Source organism: Mytilus californianus, unplaced genomic scaffold, assembly GCF_021869535.1.
Source record: "Mytilus californianus isolate M0D057914Y unplaced genomic scaffold, xbMytCali1.0.p SCAF_23, whole genome shotgun sequence".
Lineage (NCBI taxonomy): Eukaryota > Metazoa > Mollusca > Bivalvia > Mytilida > Mytilidae > Mytilus > Mytilus californianus.
In genome coordinates this window covers 507,152-533,129 of record NW_026262672.1, presented here as the reverse complement: position 1 = coordinate 533,129, position 25,978 = coordinate 507,152, and the positions used below count along the sequence as shown (strand labels likewise).

At 35.3% G+C, this 25,978-nt stretch overlaps 1 pseudogene; it reads left to right on the top strand.

Annotated features, from left to right (window-relative positions):
• Nucleotides 1-3,533: 3,533 nt before the first annotated feature.
• The window catches only part of LOC127732252 (uncharacterized), a 29,773-nt pseudogene continuing 7,328 nt past the window's right edge, over nucleotides 3,534-25,978 (top strand).

The window sequence follows — 25,978 nt, the reverse complement described above, 5'->3', positions numbered from 1 at the left end:
AAACAAAACGAAATGAACTGTTACTGTTACTTAAAAGTTAATGTATAAAATAAAACCAGCGACAGACAGTTGTGAGCAGTGAAAAATTGGATAACAAAATAAATATTACTCAAAAGCGGAGAATTTATTTTAAAACGAGAAATGCGACTGTGATTATGATCATTTTTAATTAGGAATAAAATTGATTGATTGATTGTTGGTTGCTTAACGTCCAGTGGCAAATATTTCATGCATATTCAGAACGATTACAAATTAACAATAACTATAACTACAATAGGTAGGTCATGTATGAGTCCGTTCAGGATGAAGATCGGCAAATTTAGATGCCACTGGAAAATGAGGGTATAAGGGATATGTACAGAAATGTTGCCTTGTAACAAACCAACGAGTTACTGCAGGGGTTCATAATGCGAAGAGATCTTGGCACTCTTTTGACACGCCTCATTCTGACTAGACTTCGCTGCGTACTTGTACTTTCTTCAAAGCTGATTGTCGTGTGATAACTTAAAAATGCGCAAATAACAAATACGGGGGGATTTAGGACCCTTAATGGAGCTACATATATGTTAAATGTGTAAACAAAACAAACTGACATAATAGGTAAAAATGGTTCACTTTGAGATCCAAAGGGTCTTAACTTTGTAGGATTTCTTCAACAATTGAATTCTTTAGATTCTTCCAACTATGTATTTAGAATTTTGATATTGGACCATATTTGGTGTATGTCGAATTTGAAATTATTTAAGTACTTTTAAATATGCATAATGCCAAATTAGAGTGTTGACATATTGATCTATTGTTAAGAAAACAAAGTGGCAAAGTGCTTGGTTCTTACGTTACTTCATGGTGCCAAGAAATGTATCCTTTTGCATGATTAAAATTGAATAAATCTTCATTTCTCAAGTCTGTTGAACAATTTCCTAAACTGTAAAATGAATATAATGTAATAAAAAGTAAATATTTCAAGATCTTTCTCCCATTTATTCACACAATTGTCAACAAATTAATTGTGACTTTTTGTCCTCTTGACTTTCTGTTGGTTTATAAAGACATTTAATTGAGTACTAAAATACCAAAATTAAAATGTTGTAGGCAAGACGACAAAATTTTACTTGGCGTACTAACAACAACAAAATTGTATTTAGAGTACTAACAACGACAAAATATTTTCTAATTACCTGAGTGGCATAGCTTTATATTAGAGCCGACAACTGTAGCGGAATCGTTTTTCATATTTTCAAATTTATGTATATGGTGTCTTATTTCTATTTCCTATTTATTTTCATGGTTATTATTTTGTTTACACGTACGTATCCAGGATAAACTGTAAAATGTTATTGATTTTTATTGGCTCTCGGTGTTTTACATTAGATAAATTAGTTTTTCTTGTCTTCTCGGTAGTATATCAATAGTTGTTTAGTTATTTTAGTATTTTCGAGTACACCTTTATAAACAAGTTTGTATCGAAGTACGCGGACCGTCGGTTGGTTGAAGTTATTTCTTAAGCTGTAATAAGGGAGCTACCATTTGATTTTTATGGGGGGGCTAGGATGAAATTTGAAAAAATAGGCAGGACAGGAGTTTTGATTAAAAAAAAAGGCAGGAAGAGACACTTGCAAAAAAAAAAAGTCAGGATGACATTTAGGTAAAAAAAAGTCAGGATAAACTAGTAAAAAAAAAGGCAGGACCGAATAGAATAAAATATAAAAAGGCAGGACAGAGATTACAACTAAAAAAAAAAGCAGGACAAAATTTTTCATCCTAGCCCCCCATAAAAATCAAATGGTAGCTCCCTTAGTATATAAAGTATACAGTTAATATTACTTTTTTCATTTAAGTCTGTTTTTTGTGATATTGTTGTAATTGTCCGGATCTCATTATCACCGAACCCTGACATTTCTCTTTTGTGTTCCTGTTAACTTCCGGCGGTGAGTACTTCTTGACATCGCAGAATAACTACAGTACTTGAAGAAGACAGACGTCTAAACCTCAAGTTGTATCTGCCATCTGCCATATATATTTACTTGGATAACTCAAGGTAACCTTACTTATTATATAAGTTCTAGTAGCAAATACTATATTGGTGTCAGAAGTTTGTATCAACTCACCTGGAAATTACCGGAAATGATTTTGTAGCGGCAAAATTTTCTCTTTTTGAATTTTAAAACAAGAATATTCGAAATTGACGAAGTATACGGATAATTTTCCAAGCGTTTAAATCAATTGTCAATAATCCTTTGTCAGTTTCACTGATAATTTATTTGACAATTATTTAATTATTTTTAAGAACTCAAGTTTGATTTATTTTTCTTTCTTTGTCATTGTCAATGACAAAATATACAGAAAGTGTCAGTGTTACTGAAACTTGATAATATAGTCAGTGTTACTGATTAATTATATAGAAATACATTGTATCTTACTTTTATTTCATTTTATAAGAGATAAATTAAGACAATCATGACAGAACCAGTAAATATTAACAAAGCTACATTGGTTCAACTGAAGTCATTAAAAGGCATTGGGGAGGCCAAAGCAAATGCTATACTAAGAGCAAGAGAAGAAAAGGGTACACTTACTGAGGACAACATCTTTGATATTACAGATATTTCTAGTACTCTTTGGGCATCTTTATTAAAAGACAATCTGATAACTTTTAAAGAAGTTCAGGCATCGGGGGAAGATCTTGAGTCAAAAGGTAACATTGCTAAGGAATAAAATCTCTAGCATTGAAAAGGATCGTGCTGACATGGTAGTTATTTTTCAGTTACAGGTTGATCAGATGAGAGAAATGAACCTGGCTATATTAGAACAACAAAGGTTGCAGTATGAGCAAGAGCGAGATGTATATTTACAAAAGGTAAAACAAGAATTAGATCATTTTAAAGAAATGGTAGCTACTAAAGATAAAGAATTGGGCCGGTATCATGAAAAAACAGAGAAAATGCAATTTCAGATAGAACAGCAAGAGTCTCTTGCTAGAATACAAAAGGTAATAACTGATAGGGAATCTAAGACAGGAGTAAGTTACAAACACACTTCAACTTCCGACAACTATGGTCCATCTGCCCCTAAGCTAGCTACTTTTGATGGCAAAGGTGACTGGCGACCATACTTTTTACAGTTCTCTACCATAGCTGATATATATAAATGGACTGATGAACAAAGATTGTTCAAATTAGTCGAACTATTAAGAGACAGAGCTCTGAAATACTACAGTAACAGGGTAAAATCATTACAGGCAAATTATAAACTTTTTTGTCAGAAATTTAATGAGAAATTTGGTAAAAAAGAATTACCCCATATTTTACGTAGATTATTACAGGATTTGAGACAGGAAACTGATGAGAATTTGAAAGATTTTGCAGAGAGGGCACAAGAGTTGTCAGTTGATGGCTACCCTGATACTCTAGAGAAGTTTGCTGAGACGCTGGCTGGATAAAAGAGCTGCTTTGGTTGCCATGGATAAGAACCCAGAGTCCTTAGATCAAGCAGTCCAATTTGTATGTAGTGCGGCCGCTAATCAAAAAGTTATTATGGGAGGTAAAAAGTCTGAAGTGAAAAGAGTTACATTTTCAGATACAGAAGATGTCCAAGAACAGGAAGAAGAAAAGTTTGCTGTAAGGGTGGTTGAGAAAGATGATGATAAAAGAGGGGTAAGTGCTAGAATTGAAAAAAGACTTAAGAAAACAGAAGATGATCTTGCAGAGACAAAAAATATTGTGAAAAAGATTCTTAATATACTCAGCCAAAACCAGGGTCAAAGGTCAAGAAGTCAATATAGGTCTCCTACACCAGAAAGGTCAACAAGTCCAAATAGGGGAACAACATCCTGCTATCAGTGTGGAAAAGAGGGACATTATGGCCGGGAGTGTCCAAGCAGGGTAATGTATCAAACGGGCCGCCCATGCGAAGTAGGTCTCCGTCACCAAGTCTTAACACTTTAAACTACCAGGGATCAAGAAAGGCGGCCAATTATTGATCAGCTCGGTCCAGGGTGGCCAAATTTGTACAGATGTAGACAATTTAAAAAAAGAAGATATTGACAATACAGCAAAAATTCAGGAACTATTTCTGTATAAATAAAATTCAGATTCAAAAACTTTGTACATAAACTTAACTCTTAATGGGCAAAAAGTTTTAGCTGTTGTAGATAGTGCAGCTCAGGTTTCCATCATCAGTACATCACTTCTTAGACAGTTGAGACCAAAAGTAAAGATGAAACAGCACATAATATTGAAGGGGGCTGGAAAAGGGTCCGAAATGGAAGCCAGATACACAGATTACCTTGAAGTGACAACTGGTAAACTCAAAGTCAAATGGAGGTTTGTGGCTGCAGATATCACAGATAAGGTAATATTGGGTATTGATTTTTTGGAACATTTTAAGGCTATAATTGATCTAGGCAATTATACTGTCCAAATAAATCAAGATCTTATACCCGCCATTTGTTTAGGAAATAAAGAGGGTAACATTTCACATGTTTATAGAGTAACAGTAGGGAGGAAAACAGTTGTTCCACCTCAGTCAATGAAGTTATTAAAAATGGAGATTGATAGGACACCTATTTCGGATGATGTTATACAGCCTAACTATGAACTAAAAGGTTTATTAACACCAAATGTTGTGCTGAAAATAGGTCAGCAGGACTCAACAGTAGTACGCAATGGCTCCAATAAGTTTGTCACTTTGAAAGGAGAGTTGAAATTTGGAATTGGCACAGAAATAGAATGTGCAATACCTTTGACAGATGTAAATGAACTTGACAGGTTCTCTGACAAGTCATTAAATGATTTTAAGCCGTTTTTAAGAACATATCAATCTGCAGAGGCTGACAGAATATCTGATAGCCTGACAGCTGTTCCAAAGACAAAAGAAAAATTCAAGTAAGGTTCCATCAGAACATTCAATCTTATCCCTTAAAGCTGACCATATCCACTCTCATGCAGAAGTAAGTTCACAAAATCTTGATAAAACCATGTCTGACAGAGTTTCTGTCAAACAAACTCATGCATTTAAAGATATAAATGAACTCATTCCGAAACATATACAAGACCTGTATGCAAGGACCATTAAAGGTATGACTCTGTCAGAAAGTAAGGACATAGCAGAGTCATTGATTCAATTTCAAGAGGTGTTTGCAAAAGGGGATATGGATTTGGGCCTATTTAAAGGGGAAATTAAACACCGTATCCACACCGGAGATGCTACTCCAGTGAAACATCGTCTGAGACGGACTCCATTAAAGTTTGAAGGCGAGGAACAAAAACATTTACAGGATATGTTGGATAAAGGGGTTATTCAGCCGTCAATATCTGATTGGGCAGCATGTCCTGTCCTTGTACGAAAAACGGATGGCTCCATCAGGTACTGCTTAGACTATAGAGGGCTTAATAGGGCTACAACAAAAGATTTATATCCTATAGCGAAAATAGAAACATGTCTAGATACTTTGCGTGGGAGCCAATATATGAGTACCGTTGATATGGCTGCAGGATATTGGCAATTGGAAATAGATGAGAGAGATCGCTATAAGACCGCTTTTGTGACAAAATATGGTTTGTTCGAGCATGTCAGACTACCATTTGGCCTCTGTAACTCTCCAGCTACTTTTAGTCGAGTCGTCCAGTTAGTTTTACAGGGGTTAACTTGGGAGGAGTGTTTGGCATATCTTGATGATGTCATCATTTTGGGTTATAGTTTTCAGGATCATCTACAGAAACTGAGGCATGTATTACAGCGGTTCCAACAGTATAATCTCAAGTTGAAACCATCAAAATGTAATCTGTTCCAAAAAGAGGTAAAATTTTTGGGTAAGATTGTTAGCAAGGATGGAATCTCAGTAGATCCTAAAAACATCGATGCAGTTCAGAAATGGCCAGTACCAAGAAGTAAGAAAGAAGTAGAATCATTTTTAGGATTTGCTAATTACCATAGGGAGCATGTGTCGCATTATGCTGCTCTGGCTGGGCCTTTACATGTCCTTACAGGGGGAAAAGAGTTTAAATGGGAATCTGAGCATCAAGATGCCTTTAATGGCATTGAAAAGGCCTTAACTACTGATGCCTCTGAAAATACTATTGGAGCAGAGTTGAGTCAAATTCAAAATGGTAGGTGTGTTACGGTAAGCTATGCAAGTAGGGTATTGACACCAGTCCAGGGAAAATATTGCACCACAAGGAAGGAACTTCTAGCAATAGTAGCTTTTACCAGACAATATCGTCACTACTTTCTTGGTAACCAATTCACTATACGCACAGACCATAACAGCTTAAAGTGGCTCATGAACTTTAAAAACATAGAGGGACAGTTAGCTCGTTGGCTTGAAGAGTTATCACAGTATATCTGTTCATTCAACATCGACCGGGTAAGAAACATTAAAATGCAAATGGGCTTTCCAGGATACCTAATCACCAAGACCCTTGCTCGCATTACAGCTCGGAGATACCACTTAATTTGCTTCTTGTGGAGGATGTAAGTACTGTAATCGAGCAAGAAACCAGTGGCAGACATTTGAAGAAGATGTTGACTTTGTGGTACCTTTGACAGCGAGATCTGTCAGCTGTACTTCACCAGTCGGGATTGTGGGATTAATCATTAGGTTGATAAGGAATGTACCATCAGACAATAATAAAAGTATAATGGGAATGCCTAGCAGTTATTCACATGATGACTTGAGGCAATTGCAAAATCAGGATAAACACCTGAGTACTATTATTGCATGGTTAACACTTAATCATAATCCCTCTAAGCAGGAATTACAGATGCAGAGTCCAGGAGTTAGACATCTTTGGCAATGTAAGTCACAACTTAGATATCAGGACAGTATACTGTCTTATGTCTGGGAAGACCCTGTTGCTTCTGGGATTCTTTTTGTGACCCAAGACAGTCTGAAAGATGAATTGCTCAGGTGCTGTCATGATCTAAGATCTTCTGGGCATCTAGGGCAGGACAAAACACTGTCAAAACTGAGAAAGACTGCGTACTGGTATAAAATGTCAACAGATTGCAAAATCTACGTTAGCTCTTGTCATGTTTGCAATAGACAGAAAAAGGCGTGCAGGAAGGCTAGAGCAGATTTGGGTCAATATCATTCTGGGGTTCCTTTCGAAAGGATACATATGGACATTTTAGGCCCTCTACCTCTAACTAAAATGGGTAACAAATACATACTGGTAATCCTTGATCAGTTTACCAAGTGGATTGAGTGTTGTGCATTACCAAACCAGCCAGAACTTTCATGGACAGCACGATATCAAGATTTAGTTGTCCTTTGGAGATCCATACAGATCAGGGGAAGAACATTGATGTTAATGTGATACGACAGCTCTGTGAACTCTTGGAGATAACAAAAACAAGAACGACAGCATATCATCCAGCTTCAAACGGTCAAGTTGAACGTTATAATCGTACTCTTGCACAGATGATAAGATGTTTCACTAAGAAACGGCAAGATAGCTGGGATGTCCACCTACAGCAACTGACCGGTGCCATTAGAGCTACAGAAAACAGACAAACCGGATTCACCCCAAATTTTATGGTTTTTGGCAAAGAAAATATGCAACCTATTGATCTGGTTTTGGGCCTTAATGCAGGACAAGGAGACAAAAAGAACTAACTGAATATATAAAGGCACTTAGAGAGGCTCTGACAGAGGTACATGTCCTTGCAAGGGAAAACATCAAAATGGCTCAGTGGAGACAAAAGAGAGATTATGACCTGAACTCCAATTGTAAGGTATATCAGGTAGGAGACATTGTTTTCAAGATAGATTCTGCCAAGAAAATTGGGGTATGTCCAAAACTGAAAGCACCCTGGAAAGGGCCCTTTGTAGTAGCTGAGGTTAAATCACCTGTCCTGTACAAAAGACTTCCGAAGTTATTCACCATGATAGACTCAAACTTAGTCAAATTCGTGATTTACCTGTCTGGACACAAAGGCTCAAGAAAAGAATACTGGAAAATTTGGAGATGAAAATGCTGGAGGATTTAATTGACAAAGAAGAACACCAGGATTTAGGGCTAGATTGGCTTTTCAGTAACCATGAGCAAACTTCAGGGAATATGATTGTCAGTAGCCTTGCACAGTCAGACTCTCTGACTGTTGATAGCAATACTGGAAGTGGGCAGTCAGATTTTCTGACTAATAGAGAGAGCTCCCAAAAAGCCGAACAGTTTACACTACAGGATTGGGAAACTCTAATGAGCCTTGATGATAATTTTGGGGACCAGACAATAATCTATAATGTAACTAATAATGTAGACGCACAAGTTAAACTGCCCGATAGGAACAGAGGGAGGGACAGGAAGACCCCTGCCCACTTTAAAGACTTTATAATGAACTAATGGTGAAGTAGTTTGTGTATATATAGTGTATATATGTTATATGTTTAATATGTTTTTTCTTTATTGTATTTTTCAAGAATGGAAGAGGAAGAGCTGGATTATGAGCCAGAAGAAGAGGAACTGGGTCCGGTGAAAGAGCAAAGAATAAGAGGTAGCAGTAACAATAGAAAAAGGTTGTATATGTACCGGGAGGTTTGTTAACATTAGAAGACATGTGCTCCGTGCTCATGTACCCTGGTATACTGCACCTCTGTTGGCATGTTGGACCTGTCAACTTCAATTTGGCCAACAGGGTGCACTAACCATACATTGCAATGACTATCATAACTCAGAGCAAACACACGGATATAAAGATGAGTTTTTGGTTGACTGGGTGGAGATGATGAATGGTTTGCTCATAGAATTTTGTCGTCAGTTCAAGGTTTCTACATTGGACAAATTGGTAACATTCGCCAGAGATATCTTAACTCTAAAACAGTGCTGCAAAGCATCTTTCCATCAAACACACCTACCGTTTTTGCAAAATTTCAACAAAATTAACCATTTTCACTCATCATCAGCTCATACCGTTTTTCCACCAACTTACATCTATTCTCATTTACATTGGAAGATTTTGGCATTACTGATAAATTTAGGTGTAATACCACCAAATCATAGTACGTCACATCCGGTTGCATACGAAAATAGGTCGAAAAAAAATATTCCCTTGAATTTGACAGTTGTAGGTAATTGATCCTACATTTCATTGCAGTAAAACATTTCTGGGTCATAAACATATATCTTGGGAGTTTCAAAGCACCATTATTTTTTTATTTGGGGTTTCTATTTAATATTTTGGAAGCTTGAGGTTACATGGTTACTAAAGCTTGTACACAGGTTAAAAAAGGGGGAAAATTTGATTGGTTAACTTCCAGTGATGGTTATTTTCTTATATGCAATGAAATATTATGTGAAATTTTTTCTATAGTACTGGGTAGGATAAAACTTTACTCATGCCAAGTATTTCTTTATTTGAAACAAAAGATAAATTCTGCACAATTTTTTGAAAAGTGCAAATTTAACAAAGACTAATAGGGGAAAATCAATGGTGGTATTACACCTAATATGGGAAGCTGTACATTCACCTTTGACCCTGTGAGTACTCTCATGTGTTAAAATTTCTTGTTATTTAAGTGAAATATTACAAATTATGAAATATTCTGAGTGGATTGAGTCTCCAAAACACATTTTATGAGAAAATTTCCTTGAAATAGGACTTTACCATGAATATTAGTTGACAGAACAAGCCATACTTAGAGTTTTGGGGAGCTTTTTCTCCTTATTTCTTATATTCTGCTATACTAGAAAATTTTCCCTAAGAAATACTTTAATAAATATATAGTTTTAAGTAAATGATATTATTTTTAAAGCAGTAACAACAAATTATTCACCAAAAGAAAAGCTTGTTATGTCCCTCTCTGGAACGCGGCGTAAATTTAAGTTTTACTTAAGGATTTATTGAAACCTCCTTGGAGACAGTAAACTTTTATACGGATAGTTCATTCAGCTTGAATACTTCAATTAATCATTTATTATAACATTTCTATCATAAATTAGTGAAAGTTACCCCCAAATTTTTATTTATTGGCCTAAAAAGTAGAAATTTTGAGGAAAGGAGAGGAATAAATGGACCAAAAGAGACCTTATAAGGAAGACAAAGAGGTCTATTAGTAGTATTTATCATCCTAAAGTCATCTTTTGTATCATATTCAACTGTTTGTAGGCAGATGAGATAAATATTTGATCATTTATTGGTCCACACTATATTCTATCATGATGTGGCTTGGTTTGGATTTTTCTAAGAAATTTTGCTCGAATCGCTGTAGATGTCATCTTACATTATACTAGATTTTTCTCAAACTATTGAACTGATTTTGACAAAACTTGACAGGAATGCTTGAAATAACCAGTATTACAAAGGAAAAAAGTCACATTCGGTTTATTTAACAAAAAAGTCTTCTTTAGGTGTAATACCACCAAATCATAGTACGTCACATCCGGTTGCATACGAAAATAGGTCGAAAAAAAATATTCCCTTGAATTTGACAGTTGTAGGTAATTGATCCTACATTTCATTGCAGTAAAACATTTCTGGGTCATAAACATATATCTTGGGAGTTTCAAAGCACCATTATTTTTTTATTTGGGGTTTCTATTTAATATTTTGGAAGCTTGAGGTTACATGGTTACTAAAGCTTGTACACAGGTTAAAAAAGGGGGAAAATTTGATTGGTTAACTTCCAGTGATGGTTATTTTCTTATATGCAATGAAATATTATGTGAAATTTTTTCTATAGTACTGGGCAGGATAAAACTTTACTCATGCCAAGTATTTCTTTATTTGAAACAAAGATAAATTCTGCACAATTTTTTGAAAAGTGCAAATTTAACAAAGACTAATAGGGGAAAATCAATGGTGGTATTACACCTAAAGTCATCCGAAGATTCTGAAAATCTACTGTCATACAGCTGTAAAATGTCTCTATGCAAAATCAGTTCATATCCAATTCACACAGTTATCGACACTCATTTTCATTGGGACAAATTCTTCCTGCAAGCCAGATTCTTGCCATCCTATATTTGGGAAGGACAATGTAATGAAAAATTTCAAATTCATAAATTAATATCTAATTTTGTTTTTCCAAGTCGATGTAGAGCTTGCCTAGATGGTGATCTGTTAAGCAAGGACAAGAGAATTTTGCATACCATTGGGATCCATCCAAAAATAGCAGGGAACCAGGTGGGTCACCATTTGAAAGAATTAAAGGGAAGAATTCCAGGTAATTTTATTGCAATAGGGGAATGTGGATTGGATATAAGTCAGGGGGAGAAGGATTTGAGGGAGCAAATAAAGGTTCTACGGCTGCAGTTGGAGTTGGCCAGAGATAGTAATTTGCCTGTTGTGATCCATTGTAGAGGTGAAAATATAACTGCTAGATGTTTGGACATTATGACCGAGTTGCTTGACAGAAATGCTCAGCAGCTATACAAGTTGGAATAGTGTACCTTTATTTGTATATATTTTTAAATGTAAATAACAATATGCGTGTGTGTATTCGTGTGGAACTGTAACAATTGTACTGTGTTGTAAAACTGTTATATGAATTATGTCTATTCGATGTGTAACTGTAAATATTGTGCTGTTCTGTTTAATGACTTCCGTTGCTTTAAGGAAGATTGGAAATATTAGGACATTAAGGGGTTATTACTCACATGGTTAAATGACAGTAACACCTCAAGTTTAAAGCGAATCATTGGAAATACCATGATATTCAAAGGACTGTTTCTGACATGATTAAATGACAGTAACATCTTTCAGTTTAAAGATAACATATCCAGACAGAGATGACTCCAGAATTAAAAACTACCATTAACTACTTTTTATATAAATTAACATTATACTGATAATCTTTTCAGAGAGAAGGGGGAAGAATGTTGTAATTGTCCGGATCTCATCACCGAACCCGGACATTTCTCTATTGTGTTCCTGTTAAATTCCGGCGGTGAGTACTTCTTGACATCGCAGAATAACTACAGTACTTGAAGAAGACAGACGTCTAAACCTCAAGTTGTATCTGCCATCTGCCATATATATTTACTTGGATAACTCAAGGTAACCTTACTTATTATATAAGTTCTAGTAGCAAATACTATAATATCCATTTGACGTGGCTCTGTACTTAAACATCCCGTCATTGTGTTAATGTACTGAGGTAAGTCTTTGTATTCTCGATTTCATTTTTGCCAATGTGCTTTGTCTATATATCGTGCCGTTTTGTGTTTCTTTGTTACATATGACCTGGCTATGTACTTACAATGTATACATCACGTCATTGTGTTATTGTGCTATGGTAAATTTTTGTATTCTTGTCTTTCATTTTTACTAATGTGCTTTATCTGTATGCCTTTTTGTGTTTCTGTATTACATATTTGTTTGTTTTTATCCTGATTATGATTATAACACAATGATGACTGCTGTACCTCAATTTGTGACATTTTTTCCTATTATGTCTGTTTGTTTTGTTCACACATTGTTGTCAATATAAAGGAATTTTATGCGACTGTCTTCCAAGTGCGAGAACCCCCAAGGGTGACTGGGGACTAGAAGTATGGTCACCATTGGTCTTCCTCCGACCGACAGTAAAACCCTTGCGAAAGTGGGGCGTCCGTTTGGCTGTGCGGGATGTACAAATTTGCAGCCACGTCCGGTCAGAATGGGGACGTTAGATCCGATGCCTCGTGTTAAGAGAGTACCACGCTCTTTGAACGTTAAGAACGCTTGCAATAACTCTTCGAGGGGTCCGTAGGTGACCTGTTGCAAGTCTAAATTCTGTCTCTATCCAATATACCCTCATTTCCCGTGGCAGTCTGAATTTCTCAGACCTTAATCCCGGATGCCTCTATTACAGAACCTACCTATTGTATTTATTGTTTATTTGTTATCGTCCTGAATATGCATGAAATATTTGCCACTGGACGTTAAGTGATCAACAATCAATCCAAGTGCGAGGTTAAGCTAGCTATAAAACCAGGTTTAATCTACCATTTTCTACATAAGGAAATGCATGTACCAAGTCAGGAATATGACATTCGTTTGAAGTGTTCGAGTTTTGGATTTTGCCATTTGATTAGGGAATTTCCGTTTTGATTTTTCCTCGGCGTTCGGTATTTTTGTGATTTTACATTTTATTAATACAGCGCTTGATCGTATGAAGCCAATGTCTGTATAAGGCAAATTCAACATTTTGGTTTGAATTAAACCTCCGTAATATATCTGGATTTTGAAGGGCCTACGGGTGTGGTATACATCGATGTCGGAATAAGACGCTGCAATTTGGTTTGTGTAAAATCGATATGCTGTATTTATTCGGGTGATTCTTCTTTATTTTATTTTGTCTTGTTTTATCTAAAATATAGACCCCCAAGGGTGACTGGGGAATAGAAGTATGGTCACCATTGGTCTTCCTCCGACCGGCAGTAAAACCCTTGCCGAAGTGGGGCGTCCGTTTGGCTGTGCGGGATGTACAAATTTGCAGCAACGTCCGGTCAGAATGGGGACGTTAAATCCGATGCCTCGTGTAAAGAGAGTGCCACGCTCTTTTGCACGTTAAGAACCCTTGCAACAACTCATTTAGGGGTCCGTAGGTGACCTGTTTCAAGGCTAAATTTCTGTCCCTATCCACTATACCCTCATTTCCCGTGGCAGTCCAAATTTCTCCGACCTTAATCCCGGACGCCCCTATTACAGAACCTACCTATTGTAATTATTGTTAATTTGTTCTCGTCCTGAATATGCATGAAATATTTGCCACTGGACGTTAAGCAACCAACAATCAATCAATCTAAAATATAGAGTCCACAGCGTGTTCTAGTAATTATTGAGTTTTTATATCTCGATCTCTTCAGCCAGTGGTTGGAACCTTATGATGTTAACAGACGGATATTTTATACATCGAGCCCATACAAAGGTCGAACCGTCTGTTACGCTAAGCTTTTCTTCTTTTTTTTCGGAAAACAACGAATGAATATATCACACATTCTTGTTAATAGCCCCCAAGGGTGACTGGGGAATAGAAGTATGGTCACCATTGGTCTTCCTCCGACCGGCAGTAAAACCCGTGCTAAAGTGGGGCGTCCGTTTGGCTGTGCGGGATGTACAAATTTGCAGCCACGTCCGGTCAGAATGGGGACGTTAAATCCGATGCCTCGTGTAAAGAGAGTGCCACGCTCTTTGCACGTTAAGAACCCTTGCAACAACTCTTTGAGGGGTCCGTAGGCGACCTGTTGCAAGGCTAAATTTCTGTCCCTTTCCAATATACCCTCATTTCCCGTGGCAGTCTAAATTTCTCCGACCTTTATCCCTTAATCTATTACAGAACCTACCTATTGTATTTATTGTGAACTTGTTCTCGTCCTGAATATGCATGAAATATTTGCCACTGGACGTTAAGCAACCAACAATCAATCAATCAATTCTTGTTAATAGAATATATGTTGTCCAATAAGGGACACTATAAACTTGCTAAAGAGAAGATGGAAATGTATGTGCTGAAACTAGAGACGGCAAGAAACGCAATGAACGAGTCTCAACGAGAGATGAAAATTGAAAGATACAAATTTTATGACGTGAGACTACTCAGTGCATAAAAGTACATGTATTATTCAAAACATATTATATTTGATTTAGGGGTGTTGTAAGGGTGAGTTCCATCAGTCATAAATGAAGAAAAATGCCTAACGGGATGGATTGTGCTTGATTTTCATATGATGAAGACATAATCTTTCAGTCAGTTTAATTGAGGTCTGGAGCTGGCATATCAGAAACTGCTAGTTGTTCTTTGTTGATTTATGTATCATTGTCATTTTGCTTAGTTTCTTTTGTTACCTATTCTGACATCGGACTCGGACTTCTTTTAAACTGATTTTTACTGTGCGTATCGCTGTGTGTTTCTCTACATTGGCTAGAGGTATAGAGGGAGGGTTGAGATCTCAGAAATCATGTTTAACCCCGCCGCATTTTTGCGCCTGTCCCAAGTCAGGAGCCTCTGGCCTTTGTTAGTCTTGTATTTTTTTTAAATTTTATTTCATTTATATGTTTTGGGGTTTAGTATGACGTCTATTTCCACTGATCTAGTACACATTTTTATTTAGGGGCCAGCTGAGGACCACCTTCGAGTGCGGGATTTTTTCGCTGCGTTGAAGACCCATTGGTGGCTTTCGGCTGTTATCTGCTCTTTGGTCGGGTTGATGTCTCTTTGCCATATTTCCCATTTCCATTCTCAATTTTAAATAGTATTGTAGTCTTCATTAAACAGTCCGAGGGAGACGAACCCATGTCAGACATGTTCTTAACTGTAGTTAAATTATTTTATTACGAATCGAAGTTAATATTTTACCTCTTGTATTCTTATGTGTTTGTTACTTGTCTTTGGGTGTAATTAAGGTCTTTCAACTACGTAAGGAAAGACCTTATTGTTTTTCTAATGTTTTTTTTTTTCTTCCAACATTTTTTTGACATATCTTCCCTCCGTTTCTATTGAAGTCATCAAGACCAAATAAGGACCATCGATAGACCTCATCATGAAGTATTACCAGATGAGGCTGTGTAGGATTTCGCCACCCCCTTTAGAAGTTATCGTTCCTTTTATTGATTTTTTTTCGAAATCCCCCCCCCCCCCCCCCCCCCCTCTTTGTTTTTGAAGATATCATGACCTTATTTGGACACAAAGAAGACCTCATCATGAGGTATAACCACATGAGGCTCTGCAGGATATCATCATCCTATTTAACAGTTATATCCCCTTGAAGCAATTTCTTTTATTTGCATTTTTCTTAAAGTATTAAAGATAGAATCGATTTGAAAATGGCAGCATGTACAAGAACAGTTGGCAATATTAAAAAAACCAAACATTTATTTTCTTATTAACCCTTATCCCCCCAAGGGTGACTGGGGAATAGAAATATGGTCACCATTGGTCTTCCTCCGACCGGCAGTAAAACCCGTGCTAAAGTGGGGCGTCCGTTTGGCTGTGCGGGATGTACAAATTTGCAGCCACGTCCGGTCAGAATGGGGACGTTAAATCCGATGCCTCGTGTAAAGAGAGTGCCACGCTCTTTGCACGTTAAGAACCCTTGCAACAACTCTTTGAGGGGTCCGTAGGTGACCTGTTGCAAGGCTAAATTTCTGTCCCTATCCAATATACCCTCATTTCCCGTGGCAGTCTAAATTTCTCCGACCTTAATCCCTTAATCTATTACAGAACCTACCTATTGTATTTATTGTGAACTTGTTCTCGTCCTGAATATGCATGAAATATTTGCCACTGGACGTTAAGCAACCAACAATCAATCAATCAATTAACCCTTATAAGCGAGTTATTTCTCTTGAAAAATTATACACAACTTTTGAAAAAAAAAATCCGAGAACCGGAAGTCGTAGAGACTTGGGACCTTCACCAATAATCTTAAGTTCATGTGACCTTTAATTTGCACCCAAGGTCAAAGGTCGCCGAGTGAAAAAAAGAAATTACGCTGCAATTTCAGGCTCACAAATTTAGAAAACGATAAGAGATCCCTGCATACATACAAGTATAAAATGTTCCTCTTGAAAAGCTCTACATTTTATACATTAAGCCCAAAACTGTTCGACCATCCGTTCAAAAGTTACAAGATAATTCTTAAAAGTATAGTATTTTGTGTATATCTTTAAAACGGTAACAGATATCATCCTACTATAATATGCAAAATTAATCAGCATTTCAAGGTTTTTATGAAATTAACCTGGACCTTCAAAATGTACTATGACCTTGACCTTGTGACATTTAAAAGATCAAGTGGTCCTGGGCTGAATGGTGGTAGTCCCACGTCTCTACGACTTGCGTTTCTCAAGTTTGGTATTGCATCATATATTTGATTATTCATTGTGACCTTAATGAACCTTAAAAGTTTTTTTTTCTACAATGTTGTACTTCAACTGCAGATCATTTATCACTTAGCAGATATGAGAAATATGTTGTAGTTTTAGAGATAATGCAGTTTGAAATTTTGCGAGCAGATGCCTGATTTCTAAATCAACAACATCCTGCCACCTGAAATTTTCATAAAGTAAAGAGTTTAACATGGTTATATGTTTGACTAATTACCAAAATGAAAAACGTTCATAAAAATCAATTTGAAATTTTCATGTTTTACAATGACTTTGTAAGTTCTATTTATACAATTGATATTGCATCTTTTTTTGGCACTTTGCCAAATGGGGTCATTTAGTATATCAAATTGAACGTCTAAATGAGCTTTACTCAAAAATGAAAATTTTAAACCCCTCTTTCATCACAGTGGGAAGGATGGGGTCATTTAGTGCGAACTTCTCATAAGGTTAGGTTGTCGCATATCAAATGAAAGTCCTTTAAGCGTACATTTCAAATATCAAATTGACGTCCCCCAAAAATGGATTGGGTGGGGTCAATGAGTATAAACAATAAATTGTCTTCTAAGGTATGGTTGTCGTATATCAAATAAAAGGTCATAATATGTACATTCAAAATATCAAATTCCTCTCCTCCAAAAATGAGTTAGATGGGATTATTTAGTGCAAAAATCAAACTTTTTAGAAGATGGTGTTGTCACATAGCAAATCAAGTCTACATCACAAATATAGTACTTCCGATCTCGAAAATTTAGGTGGATAGGGTCATTAAGTGCAATAAGTGAAAAGTTTCAGAAGGTATGCTTGTCGCATATCAAATGAAAGGTCGTAACGAGTGCATTACACATATCAGACTTTAAAGGGAAAGATCTTTCAAGTGTTTAACAAACAATTGAGATACTAGTTTTGTAATACAGATTATTACAAAATAAGGTCAGTAAAGTCAAAAAATAAAAATTCAGTGTTTCTGTTGTTCCGTTGTTTTCCTCTTATAGTTGATGTGTTTCCCTCGGTTTTAGTTTGTAACCAGGATTTGTTTTCTCTCAATCGATTTTTGACTTTTGAACAGCGATATACTACTGTTGTCTTTATTTTAAAAAGATTCTGATTGGGTTTTATTGTTGATGGAAGTCATCCTTTGTTGATTTTGACCCTGTTGCATAGCGATTTTCAAAGGATTCAGGCATACATGTTACTTTTATAATTCTTCCCTTAGTTTATTTATTTCGTATTTACATTGTATCATAGGTCAAATTTATTTGTTCAGTGTATGTTCACTGGTGTTAATATTTCCTTTGATTGCGTTAAGCTATTTCAGTTGATATATTTTATAGTGTGTCTTTTTATGTTGTGATGTTACACTATTGTGTCAGAAAAAGGGTGAAGGTTTGGTACCATTAAAACGTTTAAACCCGCTGCATTTGTTTGCACCTGTCCTAAGTCAGGAATCTGATGTTCAGTAGTTGTCGTTTGTTGATGTGGTTCATAAGTGTTTCTCGTTTCTCGTTTTTTATATAGATTAGACCGTTGGTTTTCCAGTTTGAATGGTTTTACACTAGTAATTTTTTGGGGCCCTTTATAGCTTACTGTTCGGTGTGAGCCAAGGCTCCGTGTTGAAGACCGTACTTAGACCTATAATGGTTTACTTTTATAAATTTTGACTTGGATGGATAGTTGTCTCATTGGCACTCATACAACATCTTCTTATATCTATCAAAATAGTAGGGTAACAATTCCCTTGCTATCCTGCTTGGGTTTTTCTTAGACCTGTTCTTAACGGCCTGTAACTGGGTTGCATCAATGTATAATGCATGGAGTCATTCTGGTGGTCTTCCGTCATATGACGCACATTGATATGAAAATCCAAATTATCTTAATTAAACCTATAAGCAGGATTTAATGCTGTACAACTTGTTTTTGGTATCATTATGTTTTGCATAGCCATGATCTGTATTCATACATTGAGAAACAACCGTGCTAGGTCGTGTATATGAATGATCCATATTTGAAATATTGGCAACTTTTTCATTGACAGAAGATCTGATGTTGTCCTCAACATTTGTTTAAGTTCAAGCGTACTCTTTTCAGTTGTAACTTTTAGCTTATGCAAGTCTCTATTTACAGAACTGTAGGAATTGGAAATACCAAGCTTTGAAAGCAGAAAGTATCCCTTCTTTTGCAGCTGGTGGTTGTAAAGCGATATGCCTACAGATCTTTGTAATGAATTCAAAAAATGATTACGTGTATGGTATAAAACAGAAGCAGCTGTGACTATTCTGATTTCATTTCAAACACCACGTCCATTTACGCCTGCATACCATAATACAGACCAAAACAGATGATTGTCACTTTGAGGTTCATTGGATATGGCTTTGAAGTTTAATTAGTTAATATTCTCTACTTGGGCTGTAAAACATGTTCTTTCTTTTTTGGGACAATTTGAGCATTCCTTTTTAACCACATTTTAGTTTCCAGCAATGAACTGTTTTCATATCATAGATATTGTGATTGAAATTAATCTATAGATAAAGTGACAAGTAGCCGTAATTGAAAATAATATAACAGATTTCCCTAAATAAGACAAAACATACACATGTATAGAAACAAAGCTAGATTATTGAGGAATAAATCATGGTAAAGTAGTACAGACACCATTCAATGAGGAAACTATAGGTCTAAATAGCCTGTGTCGCTCACATTGGTCTGTGTGCATATTCAACAAAGGACACTCTCCAACATTGTAGATGATAATAGAATTCATAACAAAAATCTGTTTTACTGATAATTTATTCTGATTAGTTTCTAAAGTGTCTATTATCTGTAACATGGGTTTCTATGGCATCCATTACATCCTTAATTCGTATAAGAAATGTAGGAGCTTTGCCTTCCTCTTTGTTTTAACTTCCTGCTAATATAATTGCTTATGGTAGTCGGACTGAGATTTATCTTCAATCTTTCCAAACAGTTTTCAATTTCTTATTGCAGCTGTTTAATGGTCATGTTATTAGTGCTCTGTAATTTCGGGTTTTCGAATGGGGTGACTGCTAATGCAATGCTCATGTAGAATAAGAAGGTCTATACACTCAGCTTTTAGTAAATGAATCCTTTCATGAGTGCTAATTTAAAAAAAAATCATTCAGTTCTTCATCCGTGCCATTCCAGAGATTGAAACATGATCACTTCTTTCCCTAAATAATCATTTCTCCTTAGAAGCATTCTATAAACAACAATAGCCTCATCAATTCCAAGTGAACGAGAGTTGCCAATATCATGCTTATCAGACTTGATGTTGAATAAGGTAAGATAGTTCTCTTTTATCATTTCTAAAGTTTTGTTGTTTCGACAAACTGTGAAACATGTTTTGTCATGAAGGTACACCTTTTGGTATCCAAGACTTCAGTTGCTTATTTTTTTCTTCAAAAATGAAATCAAAGTCTTCTCCTAAGGAATGGTTTCCACGGTAGGTATGGAGGATTATTTGTCACTAAGAGATCTTACATCTTCAGGCATCATACGGGATTGAATTGTATCACATAACTCTATGATTTGGTACTTTGGCCAATTTCTAGCATGAAAGATTTCTTTTGTCATGTATTTGGCATTTTTAACGAGAGCAGCGTTATTTCTTCGAGTTGGCATTCTGAAGTTGATTATACCCTGTAAAAACTTGCAAACTTAGTCCAATTTGTACCGTTACGTCATCAACGTTTTTTCATGATTTACTCATTAAAAATGGAATTTTAAATTAAATTAAGGGAACAACTGTTCTATTTGTTCTGTCTATTCGAAATAACCCCCAAAAACGTAATGCACCTTTTTAAATAACTGAACTAGGCAGGTTATTCAGTGTGCACCACATTTGTTATGTTATCTCTTCATAGACAGAAAAAATAAAAGTCATTCCTTAAGATTAAGTTCAACTTATTAAGCTGATCTTCTGAATTGACATGTGAGCATCCTCAGGGGGTTTTTGATTACGTGATCACTTGGTGTTGACTGGCTAGTGATACAGCAGTTCGACTACTTAGACCACTGGGCCACCGGGGCCCTATAAAATATAGAGGTTGTCACCACAAACATAGATGATCATCACAGAAGGCCAATCTTTTATTTTCAAATACTGAAGGTTTCTGCCTCACTTGAAAAGTATATTCAATTCAATACTTCAGCAGCTTTCTAAATGGTTACTTTCCTTGATTTTTTTTAGGAAAAACGGATGAAACATACTTATATCTGTTTTAAATAAAAAATAAATAGTCATTATGAAAAGCATACCTGTTGCTTCATTTCATTTTTCCTCCCAAGGGTGACTGGGGAATAGAAGTATGGTCACCATTGGTCTTCCTCCGACCGAAGGTAAAACCCTTGCCAAAGTGGGGCGTCCGTTTGGCTGTGCGGGATGTACAAATTTGCAGCCACGTCCGGTCAGAATGGGGACGTTAAATCCGATGCCTCGTGTAAAGAGAGTGCCACGCTTTTTGCACGTTAAGGACCCTTGCAACAACTCTTTGAGGGGTCCTTAGGTGACCTGTTGCAAAGCTAAATTTCTGTTCCTATCCAATATACTCTCATTTCCCTTGGCAGTCCAAATTTCTCCGACCTTAATCCCGGACGCCTCTATTACAGAACCTACCTATTGTAATTATTGTTAATTTGTTCTCGTCCTGAATATGCATGAAATATTTGCCACTGGACGTTAAGCAACCAACAATTAATCAGTCAATCATTTTATCTTTCATATCATTTAAAAAAAAATTCAAAATGCTGGCCTCTTGTTTGATTTTTTTGTTTATGATATCTTTTTCACTACAAATTAAAAAAACCAAACAAATATATAGTTATTTAATAAAAAAAATGTTCAGCCCTAAAAATTATAACCAGAGCCTTATTTCCTTACCTGCATCCTCTGCATACCATTTCATTAAAACATAAATAAAGCTTTTAAAAAATGTAAATATTAGCTGGCAGATTTTCACAAATACTCTTAACTTCAAGAACATTCTGGCAAAATAATATCAACCAAAAGACTCTGCCAGTGAGTAAATATCCACAAAATTCACTTCTGTTTATCTTTTGATAATTGTTGAAGTAAGGGACATAACCCCAAATATAATCAATGGTATAATGTGGATATAAGTCAAATAACAATAATTACTTACCTTAAAGTAGTTTGGTACATATTTTGGTGCATTTCTTTAAAAGAGAAAATTTTCAATTATAAACTTCATCTTAAAAAACAGATAAACTTTGGAATATATATATATGAATTAAATCAATGTATATGTTCAAAATAATAACTTTATAACAGAAATGAAGATATTTTTATCACTGAAGTAAAAAAAGAGTGATGAAACAAGAGTGACTGACTAAACCAATTTGTTTGTACTGCAATTCAAAACACCTTCTCACCTTCTGCTAATTCACAATAACGCGTACATGTTGCTTATCAAAGTCAACCTGCATGATATTTTTTTTTATTCTTTCTGAAAATTTAATATGTAGTGTTATGTATAAATATATTAGACAACAGACCTGGGGTCAATTGTTCTTTTTATATTTCACCTAGTGGCATTATGTTTTTCGGACTGTGCGTCCGTCCATCCGTCTGTCCCGCTTCAGGTTAAAGTTTTTGGTCAAGGTAGTTTGATGAAGTTGATGTCCAATCAACTTAAACCTTAGTACACATGTTTTGACCCAAATTTCACGGTCCCTGAACATAGAAAATGATAGGGCGAGTGGGGCTTCCGTTCATCGAATAGGTCGCCTTCACCGCACGCAATACCAATATTTGTTGTCCTATTGGAACATTAGATTTCGTCAGGGCTTCCGGACACACTAGGAATAAAGCCTCCATTGAGTCATTACCAAGTTTTATTAATTCCGCCGCAATTAGGTCATTAATTTTCTTGGAAGCCGTCAAAATTTTCACTTTTTCCATGTCTGACAATTCGGAGGACGCGTGTGCAATTTGCTCGTTCTCCAGTGTGATTACTGTGTATTTGAACAATTCAAATCGTACTAAAAGTTATTCTTTGTTGAATATAAATTATTTAACAAGTAAACAACATAATGCAGGTTGCGTTCATTTTTTTTTTGTTTTTTTTTTTTTATTTTCATAACTCGTGTAACGTGATGATTCATGAATGTTAACTTTAAAAAGGATTATGAAGATTTCCTGTTCACAAAAGATTTACACTCAAACATATATTATTAAAGGAAACACTTGTATTGTAATGCTTTAATGTTCTCACTTACAAATGACTTTAGATCTAGTACTTATATAAATAAAAAAAAAAACTTATTCATGCAGATGACTTTTTGGTTATTTTTTTTAATATTTGGAACAAACATTATATACCCTTTAATATGTTGGGAACAAATACTTTAATATTTGTTCCGGTGGAAATAATCCTTCAGAGTATTCTTCCATTTGGAACTTACATTTGGTATATTACATTATGCAATCGTAAAAAAGAGATGATTTGTGTTACTGAAATTATGGTATTACAACTTATATTACATTGGCTAGTAATTACTTAATACTGATTATGCAAACAATTATAATTTTTTTGATATTTCAGAATGACAAGAAGAAGTCAACACTCTGGACATGCAGTGTCCAATACGCAATACTACGTTTGTAAGCTACTGTTAACCAAGTTGGTGATCACTTCAGACCAGGCATCCAGGAGCACATTCACCAAACAGATCTATAGTTACCAATTTACATGGAAATGGCCGCAAAAGTTGGTGAAAATGTTTTTTTTTAATTGAAACTTGAAAAATTTATAGCAGTTAAATTCAATTAGAGATAAGTAATATAATGAAGTATAAGTAATAACAATACTTATTTGAAAATGTGATAGCTATACAACTTTATTGGTGAATTTTAAAAATCATAATATACACGTATATACTGTATATCTTTAATTTTGTACAATTATATATTTTATTTCATTTTATTAATTATCTTTATATTTTTTCAGGTTTGCACAACAGGATCAACACAGCAACCAAACACGCAGATTTTCCCTTCTATGTGTTTGTTCCATTGGCTGTTTGAGAAGAAAAGAATGTCTGAGACAAATTGTAGAACAGCAATTTATTGAACTTATGTCATCTTTGTTTTCATTGCAGAACTTCAGCTGAAATGAACAATTTTGTTCAGGCCTAAACAAAGTATGTGGTTTGTGGGTTTGATGAAAAAAAGATCCAATAGCTGATGAAAATATTAGAGGTCTGAAGAAAGCCTTTAATGAGAGTTGAATTCAACCCCTTGTAGCGAGCACTTAATATTTCCAAATAGACATGCATTCTGGCAGTATTGCCTGGCAATACATGGTCCCCTACGGATTGACAGATAGTTATCAAAGGTACCAGGATTATAATTTAATACGCCAGACGCGCTTTTCGTCTACACAAGACTCATCATTGACACTCAGATCAAAATAGTTTTAAAGCCAAACAAGTACAAAGTTGAAGAGCATTGAGGAGCCAAAATTCCAAAAATACGGCTAAGGTAATCTATTCCTGGGATAATAAAATCCTTAGTTTTCCGAAAAACAACAGACAGATATCTTCAAGCACGGATGGACAGACAGACAGACGGAGTGCAAACCTTAAGTCCCCTTCGACTTCGAAAAAATAACAGAAAGCAACCTATTTATATGCAGAAACACCTTAACAATAACTATCAACCTATTAAATAACATGTAATACAGAGACAAGAAGGTACCCCTACAGTATTCTGTTAACTGTTAAGACCTTAAGATGATGAACATTTAGGTGATAGTGACAATGAGTCGGACACAAAGTCCACTGACAAAGAACACTCATCAATAGAGGCCAGAAAAGTGTTTACCTAATTTATTTGGGGCAGATGCCTTGACAAAAAAGTCTGGAAAGAAAATTGGTATTGAGATTGATGATGCTCAAAAACAGGTTTTCTAAAAAATCGGAGTACTAAAATCCTAATTTGGTTTCTGCTTTTGCAGAAGATAGGTTGATTTTCTAGTACATGAAGCCCCTTGAGCTTTTGCTTTTAATGCATTTTCTTTTATTTTCAATATCTTCCTATTGTAAAGGCACTGCTGCTGTTTCTTTGTCTAATCATTCCGAACCGTCAGTACACTCTGTTTTAAAATTTTGAATGTATGCATATTTCTGGGAATTTCATCTCTAGCTCTTCTCAATGTATGCTTGTACTTTGACCCTTCGGATGATTGTAGTAGTTATGTTAGTCCTAGTTCTTGTGATTTTATAAGAGCTTCTATGAAGCTGTGCATGCCAGGTGCAGATGAAAAATCTGGTTATGGTTTACTTTTTAAAACATTTTTAAACTGTTGAAACCTCCTGTTGATTTGCAACTTACCACTGTTCATGGGCAAAGAATTAATTTACTGTTTAATTGGTGCAGGTGTTTTTCACCATAGAAATCATATTAAAATTTTTATTGAGAATTATTTTAATAAAGAGGACCGAAATAGATTGTTTTGTGCTGTTTATAACTATGTAAATAATCCTGTTTATGTAGCAGGTTGTAGAGCTTTAGGTATTGTAGATTAACTTCTTACTGGTCCTTTATGGAGAATTATAGAAAATGTTGAGCATATTTAAGATTTAAACGATATTTGGTTGGTTTTCAAAAATACTATTAAACTCCTTTCAAAGGATGCTTCAGAGCTTATTTAAGAGAAATTTTTTTTAATCCCGAATTTGCAAAAAAAAAGATGAGTTTTTAATAGTTTATTTGTTGAAAATTACCCTGATGAAGAATTAAACCTCTTAACCATTGAGGCACTTCATATTATTTTGATAATTTTTTTGATTATAATAGAAAGACAGCTTTCTGACTGTTTACCTGGTGGTATTTTTAATGAAAATACAGAAGGTGTACATAAAGATTTGCGTGTTATATCAAAAACTGTATCAACAACAAATATAGTTTCTGAGAGAGATTTTGCTAATCTGGATCGCTTGAGGCGTGAAAACCTAAATGCTAACACCATCGCATTAGAAGGCATAATTTTATTTTCTAATAATAAAACTTTAAAATGGTTAGACAGCATGAGTGTGGAAAAAAAACTAGTATTTAAAATAGCAAGGGAGAAAACTCCAGAAATTATAAAACAATTTAGGAAAAGAAAAGAGGAAATTAAAAAAACTCATATAA